The 9,129-nt window shown below is 38.2% G+C and overlaps 1 long non-coding RNA gene across 2 annotated transcripts; it reads right to left on the bottom strand.

Annotated features, from left to right (window-relative positions):
- Positions 1 to 1,384: 1,384 nt before the first annotated feature.
- Positions 1,385 to 6,345, bottom strand: LOC113460984. Of its 2 annotated transcripts, XR_003382830.2 has the most exons (3): positions 5,598 to 6,246; positions 3,547 to 4,993; positions 1,385 to 3,404 (listed from the first exon to the last, which is right to left on the bottom strand). It is a non-coding gene; the product is annotated as an uncharacterized LOC113460984 (long non-coding RNA). The 2 variants fall into 2 exon arrangements; XR_003382829.2 differs by having other exon boundaries at positions 3,547 to 6,345.
- Positions 6,346 to 9,129: the final 2,784 nt, after the last annotated feature.

The raw sequence follows: 9,129 nt of genomic DNA, 5'->3' as shown, positions 1-9,129 counted from the left end.
AGCCATAATTTGGTAAAGGATTATAAACGGATATGATCTTGCATATGATTTGGACTGGGAAAAGGATTGGTTAAAGTGGGAGCAGCTTCTAGAATCAAGAGTAGCGCCTTTTCCGTTCTTGACTTGTTTCTTGAAGGGCTGGTCAAGCAGGAGCTGAGCTTCTTGCAAGCTTGCCTAGAGATCATCTTTGGGCTTGTACGCTACTAAGTTCTGAGAATGATTACACTTATGAGAATATATATCGTATTGGAACTCCTGATTTTTTTATGCTTTACGGCAAGCTTTTTAAAGAGGAAACGGCTTCTAGAATCAGCTCTCCTCTTTCTGTTAGGATCCAAACTAGGTGTTCTTTTCCGACCCTTTCTACAACTCTTCTATAAAATCTCCTGCAGTCTGGACCCACACGTTCATCTCGAACTTCTTCTCTCTCTTTCCTCCAAGGCAGCAAAAGGTGATTTCACTTATGGCTTCCAAGTCTTCTTCGCTCAAGGTTGTGTCCTTTTTTTGGTGCTATTCTTTTGGACTTCAACTGGTCTCGAGGAGAGGGAAGGGTGCTACATCAAGGCCATATATAGCTTGTGTGACTCCATTGCCGACACTAGCAACCTCCTTCGCGAGGGCGTGGGCAGGGCTTTTGCACCCATCCACACCTTCCATACGGCGAGACCACTTTTCACAAGCCCACCGTGCGCTGCTCCGACGGCCTCATTATTGATCCTCTCCTAATGATGCAGACATAGAAAGCAATTACGGCTCCCATGATGAATGCTATACTGATCAAATACAACATGCTTAGATAGAGAATTAGGATTGAGAAACGGCTTTGAGAATATTTTGTCAGCTTTTGGTGGATTCTCCTATCCAAGCTATGGAGTCCAGGAGAAGTGGAAATGCTGCTACGAGAATGGCAAGTCACTTTCCTGAGCTATTGAGTCCAGGAGAAGTGGGAACCGTAGCATAGGAACTTAGATTTAGTCGTCAATTAGTCTGTTCATATTTTTATTTTTATTTTTTTAATGATTTGTTTAGAGTATTAGTTATCTGTCTCTCATGGGAATATGTCATTTTTTGCTTCATCAATTATATACAATTGTGCTAAATTTGATGGTCAAGATTTTATGTCTAAGCAATTGCAATATAGGAATGGATGCCTTGTTTATCAAGAAGACCTGCGAAGATAAATGAGTTTTGAAAATTCGAAACCCAAGATTCGTAGTTACAAGCTTTGACAATGTGCTAATAATGTCAGATTTAACAAATCTTGTATATACAGATATTATATTCTTCTGTTAGGCAAGAGACTTTATCTTTATCAGCAATTCCAATCCAATTATATCAGCAAAGAAAGAGTAAGAATCTCTTCATGTGGAAAGAATGAATTGTATTAGTGTTAAGAATCATGTTCCGCTGAAGGTCAATATAACCTTTTGTATAGTTTATCTGCAAATGCTCATTTCAGCTACAGTACATGTGGCCTTCCTGTTACCCATTGTTTCTCCTCTTTTAGTATACTTCTTTGCAGTTGTCATATATATTTGGAAGAATTTCTGATCATTCATATTAGTGTTAAGAGCCATGCACTGCTAAAGGTCAATAAAATAACCTTTTGTGTTGTTTATCAGCAATGCTCATTTCAGTTATGTGTGGCCTTCCTGTTTCCCATTGTTCCTCCTCTTCTTTTCTCCTAGTTCCTAATCTTTGAAGTTTGAATCTCTTTCTTTCTGTGTCTTTTCTTTTCTAAATCCGTCCAACTTCTACAGGGACCATGCATGATACTGTGTCTGCTAACAGAGCATCTGAAGCATTTTATCTGGCTGGAGGTGTTGACATTTTGGCATTGCCATTTCCTTTACTGATATTCATTGCCTGGCAAGCAAAATGCAAGTGCATTACAGATTAATTTAACATAAAAATCAATTTAACAGAAAAATCTCTTTCCCTAGGAAGGGAAGTTGATTGAATTCTAATATATGTTAACTTAGGTAATTATTTTCTGGGAGGTGCTTTTGCTGTATGTGAACATTGGATATGAGAAGGAAATTTTGCTAACCACCGATCAAGGAACCAAATAAACCCGTTGGTTGTTCATTGATTTGCCTGATTGCACTAAAGCTGTCATCATAATCAGCAATTAATGGGGTAGTCCATTACTTACCAATTTATTTTTACGTAGAAGATGCATGATTTAAGAGTTCAGACTCTTGCTTTAGCTGCAGAGTAACATTTTAAGGTTAGGTTAATTCCAACTCAAGATGGCTTAGCCAGCCGAAGCACCAATCTTATTTATGCTTGGGCATGCTTATTCCCTTAGGGGCCCCTTAATAAAGACACAAAGCAAGCATTGCTCAAAAATATAAATTGTTTGCTGTATATTATGTAGCATATAGTTCTTTATATTAAAAAAACTAAGAATGTGGAATGAGATTGCAGCAGAAATAAGCATGCACACTTGTATGAAAATTGAGGCACTGGCGAAAACAAGTCACTTAGGTTACAGCATGCATAAAAATATACCTATCTATTTATATTTTCCTTGCAATTGTCTTAGAGGACTGAATCTGCTTAGTGGTTGTGTATTGAAGACTAACAAGAGCATCACTTGATCTAGTTTGCGGATGTTCGTAATCTTCTACAGATTTCTTATCTTCTTCCATGTTTTGTTTTATCTTCCATCCTTCTGCATAAATTGGTTCAGCTGAAAGGAAAAGGAATGACAAAGTAGAGAAAACCTCCACCATGAACAAACATCCAATCACATCCATGGACAGAAAGTTCTTTCTATCCAACAAACAAGGTTTTGTTCAGATGTAGGCTTTGACATCACATACCCCTGATGCCATGAAATTCATTTTTGATTTCACTCTTCAGTATTACGAGCAAGCTTCAAAACTGGCAACTGTCTGTGAACATTTATCTGTTAGCAGATATTTTTCAGAATTAATACCATCAGTTAAACTTGTGCCAGATAATGCTGGTCTTACAAAGCCCTGCACAGTAGCCGTTGGAAACATATAATGGAACTGATCTGGTGGGCTGAAAAATGAAATATACTGAAAAGAAACAAAAGGGCGTGAACAAAATTATCATTCATAAAATGTCAAACTCTGATGGTACCTGTTCACCAAGGAGCCTAAAAAAATATCTATATATTAGAATATGGTAATTGTGCACTAAGAACTAATTTACACTTGATATTGCTTTTTTGCATGTGCTAATGCAACTCTTATTTTCCCCTGACGATCACTTATTTCAGTGTTGAAGGTGAAGAAAGGAGTCTTGGCACCGGAGATTAGACTGCTTCTGAATTAGTGCCTTATAGGCTTGATTTTTGCTTAAATATCATGTCTTGTGACTTCTACTACTGAGGGGGATTGGTGGAGAAGAAGCCATAATGATCACACAGCCTGCATTTTAGTAGTTAAGATACCGATTAACAGGACTGAGATGAACCATAAAACCTAGGGTGCCCTATGAGGGGCCTTATATCATGCTTTTCCCATGCCAATGAAACCTAATTTAAATGGTGATTGAGATGAAGAATCATACCATATCCAGTTTGAGGAATTGCTATGCAGATCATCCAGTGCTACCCTTGCTCACTGCAATTCCTCAGCAGAATTTGCCATATTTAAAGCCTTCACAGAGAACTTCTGATCATGTATTATATAACAAAACTGCCTGAAGATGCTCCTGTTTTATGGTAAAACGGCAACATAATAAAGAGGAACCATTTACCTTTATGTCTGAGAGTTGCTATTCATTCACCAACTTTGCTTTGAGACTTACGCAGCTGCTGTTGTTGTTTAGGTTGGTCTTGAAGACAGAAATCCTTCTTGTAAGAGCTCTGAATCAGTTCATCATCACTGATGGCTTCAACATGAAGCATTAGATTGCAGGTCACCCAGGGAGCCCTCAGCAATAAATTTTTCCTATAAGGGACAGCTTCTCGAGCCAAGGACTCTGCAGCTGCTCCCGCCAGCCACAGTGGAAAGAACTCTGGTTTCTGATCATCGAGCGCCATGTAAAACAGATGTGTTCCAGTGCATTAACACCCTCCACAAACTTCCAACTCCTCACAACCATTAACAAGTATAAGTTCAAGTGCAGGGATGTTTGATACTCCTTCCAAACTTTTATCGTCAATCAAGCTTAATTTTGTAACAGAGAGGAGGTTTTGTATTTCTCTGAGGTTATGCGCACCTTTAATATATAGATCTCTCAAGGCAGTGGCATGGCAAAGGAGCCTATCTGGAAGGGACCTCAAACTGGGACACTCAACAATCTTCAATATCTCAAGAGAAGGTAGCAACAACATTATCTGGTTATCCTCCAACTGCCACCACCATTCTGCCCAATTAGGCATGCCGATGAAGAAAAGTTTCACTAGCTTGGCGAAGTAGGAGCCTTTCACCAGCACTGCTTCCAGCCACCAATAATTCAGATCCAATGCTTGTGACTGCAGAAGCACCTGAAATCTTGAAGTAGTCTAGTTGTGGTAGCAATCCAAAGGGTGGAAGCTGCTTGCAATGAATACAATCTTCTAGCCCCAATCTTTGCAAGTTGAGAAGCAACGATGAGAGTTCCGTCATCCAGATGGCCAAAGCAACCACGGATGCTAAGGCTTTCTAGTTATGGCAGTGGGCAGTGCTCCTTGAAGACCTCCTTAATCTTCTTGATCTCTTATTCACTGCATGCATGAGGATGTACATCAGAATTGCTTGGTAGTTTGCAGTGCAGATGCAGGTATCGAAGACAGTCGAGGTTTGGTTACAAGTGAAGCAGCTTTTGCTTCAGCTGTGTCTGATACGCTCTCCAACTTGAATGCGGTAAGATATCTGAGCTGGGAGAGGGATTTCCAGCTCTTCCAAGGTGCATAAACCATGTTTGTGATGTCCCTTGTGCTTGTGCTCCTGCCAACCATCCTGCTATTCACCATTAATCCAGTAAATAAATTTAGATGCTGCAATCTCCATATTCCCATCAAGTGGTGTACCTTCAAGATAAAGTGTTCTTAGATTCGTTAGCTGTACGACACTGCAAGGGAGGCTGTGCAAGTATTTACATTCTGCGAGGGTCAGGAATTGCAGGTTTTTGAGATTCCTATGCTCTCTGGTATTTCTCTTATTTGAGTACCAGTGAGATTAAGAAATCTCAAATGTATAAGAGCTGTTAAGGAAGTTGGTAGATTGCTAATGGCTGTATCTTTGAATTTTAGGATCCTCAAACACCTGAGTTTTTCGAAAATATCTTTGGGAAGATTGCAAACAAGTGGTCTGTGAAAGGAGCCTAAGGTCCTCAAGGATGTCTGCTTCATGATCATGTCAGGAATGGCCACTAATTCCCCATCTACAATCGATAAATAGCGTAGTTTTATTGATGATGCGGTGGAGATGATATTGTCTGTAAATCCTTGTGCGTCCCCGGTGGAGCCACTCATGCATCCTACAACCTGTTTTGCCATAGAAGCTAAGATCTGGTTGCAGAAGGCTTCTCTGCAAACTCTTTCTAAAACCCTTTCACCAAATCCTCCGAGAACAAATTCTCTTCAGCTTTTATAAAACCATGTGCGATGCAATAAATCACAAATGTGCACTCACAAATAATGAAATCCTCGAGAAATAGCCACAGTGATGCAGTAGAGGATGGGTGATTGCTGAAGATTGAGGATGGCGGCTGATTGCTTTCTTCCTTCTTTTTTTTCTTTTTTTTGTTAGTGGTGGTTAGGGTTTTTTGTGGATGGAGAAAAGAGGAAGAAAATGATGAGGGTGCCTAATTAGTTTAATTGGGTTCAATGGTTGGCGACTGAAATTGGGAATTATGTTTGATTGGGTTAGAGGCGGATGGAGTTGGTTTGGGATCCTAACTTGATTGGGTTTGGCGTGAGGGGTTTGTTGGCGTGATGGGAATGAGGAGTCCTAAAGGGTTTAGGACTCTTGGTTAGGCTTGGGGAATGGGTTGTGTTGGCATGAAATATGGCTTTCGCGTGAGAATGGCTATGGCGTGAGGGAAGAAAAGAGATTGCTATGATGGCGTGAGATATGGATAAGGGGAGACAACTAGGATTATGATGAGAGAATCTCACTCTCAAACCAATCCATGGACCTTCAACCTTCCACCAACTTGGCATCACACCAAGAGAAAGGAATCTCTCCTCTCATGTGAAAGGTCACAAAATTTCTTCAAACTCTGAATCTTATTCTTCAACCTTCTTTATATAGAGTAAGAGGTTGGAAAAAGTTGGACTCTTACAATCTGAAATTTAGGACTTCTTTCTCTAAATAGGACTCCTACTAAACTTAGACTCTTTTAAATTAAATCAAATTATGGGCTAAGTCAACCACAATTTAAATAAGACTCCTACTTGACTTGGACTTTTCATGACACTCATCTTTGAAGGAGTCAGCAACAAATAAAAGAAGAAAAACGTGGTGACTTCTTTTGAGGAGGCTTTGCGCACGCCATGAAGGGCTTCATGCACTTTGTAAGGACTTCATGCACGCCTTGGTTTCCTTCCTAAATTCAAATCCTTTTTGGACCAAGTCAACAAGCCAACTAACACTCAAAGGCTCTTTCTAATTTTGGACTAAAAATTCTGGACTCAATGTAACATTAGACACGCTTAATGTTGGACCCAAACTCCTAAACTCAAGACTCACATATAAATTAGGACTCTTCAATGCCTCAAGGACTTAATGTAATTAGGCGTTAGAACATTAGAACCTAATATAACTAGGTGTTGGAAATCTTGGACCTAATATGATTCGGTGCACACCTAAGGAGGGGGCTCAATCTCCACGCATGCCTCAAGCTTGGGCTCATACTCCTGCATCAGTACATCTAGCTGTCTTGGAGCATCCACCTCTCCCACCTGAATTCTCCCCTCATATGATCTTATTGCCTCTAGCCATATTTCCTGAAAAGTATATTTTTTGTTAAAAACACTAGATAGAATTAAAAGGTAAGAACTTTGGTTGGAAATATCAAGATTAAATAAGCACAGGAAAAGTTATTAGCAAAACAATCTACAACATATTTCAATAAACACAAAAATTGTAACTTACCAAATTATCAATTAACATAGACATCATGAATGACAAATATGCTTCAGCTAGTCATAGACATCAATATTACCATCCCCATCATCAACCACTTTATCATTATCTACAAGGTTTGGATCAACATATATAGGTTCAATATCACCTCTTCAATATAATTTCATTATCACCATCATCATCCATTGCCACTATAGGATGTACCTAACCAATTGTCTCATTCTCTTAGATTGCTTCCTCACAACCAGTTTGACCAGCTTCATGAATAGCCTTTTCAAATAGTTTGGGCATATCGTACAAATTATGAGGCCTTTTTTTTACCACAACAAGCCAATTAGGATCCTTATGATCTCTTGCATGGTATACTTGTTCTGCTTGGTATGTAAGTACATAGGGCTCATTTGTATTTAAGGAACATTTGATATTCGCGCTAATACACTTATATTTATCCTCCTTGTATCCTCTATCATGATACATATCCCACCAATGATATTTGAATAAAACAACTTTGTTGCCTCCATTATTGCGCAATTCAATAATGTCATTTAAAATGCCATAAAATTCTTTGGAGCCTATAGATTCATCTCCCTTAACTAATACTCCACTGTTTTGAGTTTTCAGATGATCTTCATAACTTTTGTGTGAAACTTAAAACCATCACTAACACGTATAGTGATTATACAACCTTGAGCCTATAGATTTAACATAACCTGTATATCAATTGACTCATTTTTGAGGACCTTGAGCCAAGTATAGAAGTCCATCACTAACACCTTCCAACCCTTCTAAAATCTAAAAGCTTCTCAACGACCATCTCATTACTTCATAACTCCAAGATAAGCTATTCAAGAAAACCAACGTTCGATTGCTTCATAAAAATCGTTAGAGCAAGCAATTCAAGAATCAAGTACTAACTCGAATATCGATTGCTGCAATCTACTCGACTCTTCAAGTAAAACATTATACTTCAGAATCAAAACAAGATCAACAATATAGATCAAGATTAAAGAGAATACAAATAGATCAAGATTAAAATCTTTGAACAAAACAATAATCTGGCTGATTAAGCTACAAGAAAATATGAAAAAAAGGTAAATTAATCAGTGAGCTGCTCATGTTTTGATTTGATGAATACCTAAACAAAGAAAGAAGCAAGGGCTGATTTGAGGATGAAATCTATACTAGAGTTGCTCGGCGGCTTTTGCTTCTTAGAGAAAGGAGAAGAAGGGCTGGACTACGGAGAAAAAGGGCAGACGTGTGCTTTAAAGGAAGAAGAGATCGTGTAGGACTAGAGCGCGGTATCTGGTGGCAAGTTAGTTACGCTAGCCTATTAAAATAATAAGTCCTACACCGTGCCCTAGTTTAGCTAGTGGAACTAGCAAAAAAAGATCCAGCGCTATTTAAAATAAATATTGTCTCTCTAGACTTAGGTTCTACAGAACATTAATTGGTTGGATTGGGTTCTACAGAACATTAATTGGTCGGATTTGGACTTAATAGTCCAAAATAGTTTCTCTATCACCATAGGGAAATATAAAATTATAGTCTTATTATAATCAATGATTTACAAAGATAATTCCAATCAATATTATAATCTTATTATATAATTGTAATCTAATAATTATAATTAACGATCTTCAGGAGAATCATTGGACTCAATGTGGACAACTTTGGCCAATTAAGTAGGGCTAGATAGGGTCCAATGTCTAATTAAGATTATATATATATATATATATATATATATATATATATATATAAATCGGGCAAATTTAAATCGGGTTGTACCCTTAGCGATGCAGCCCAAATTCTATCGTTTGGGACCTAAAATGGCTGGTCAAATCAAAGATTTTTCTTTTTGGAAAAGATTTTGACCGAACGTATCTTTCAATCCGAGAAGAATCAGGTGGAGCTACAGAAGGTGAAATTGATGTAAAAGGCGAGATCTACCTTATGTAGGAATTTAGATTTTTTGAGCTTATTTTTATCAGTAATATCTATTTTAAGAAAGTGAATCCTATTAAAACTAAGATAGGAATCCGGCTCGAATTGTCTAAGGGTAGACCTATCATTTTTATAG

This window comes from Phoenix dactylifera, chromosome 2, assembly GCF_009389715.1.
Source record: "Phoenix dactylifera cultivar Barhee BC4 chromosome 2, palm_55x_up_171113_PBpolish2nd_filt_p, whole genome shotgun sequence".
Classification (NCBI taxonomy): domain Eukaryota; kingdom Viridiplantae; phylum Streptophyta; class Magnoliopsida; order Arecales; family Arecaceae; genus Phoenix; species Phoenix dactylifera.
The sequence above is the reverse complement of the archived record's forward strand: the minus strand, read 5'-3'. Positions and strand labels throughout refer to the sequence as shown.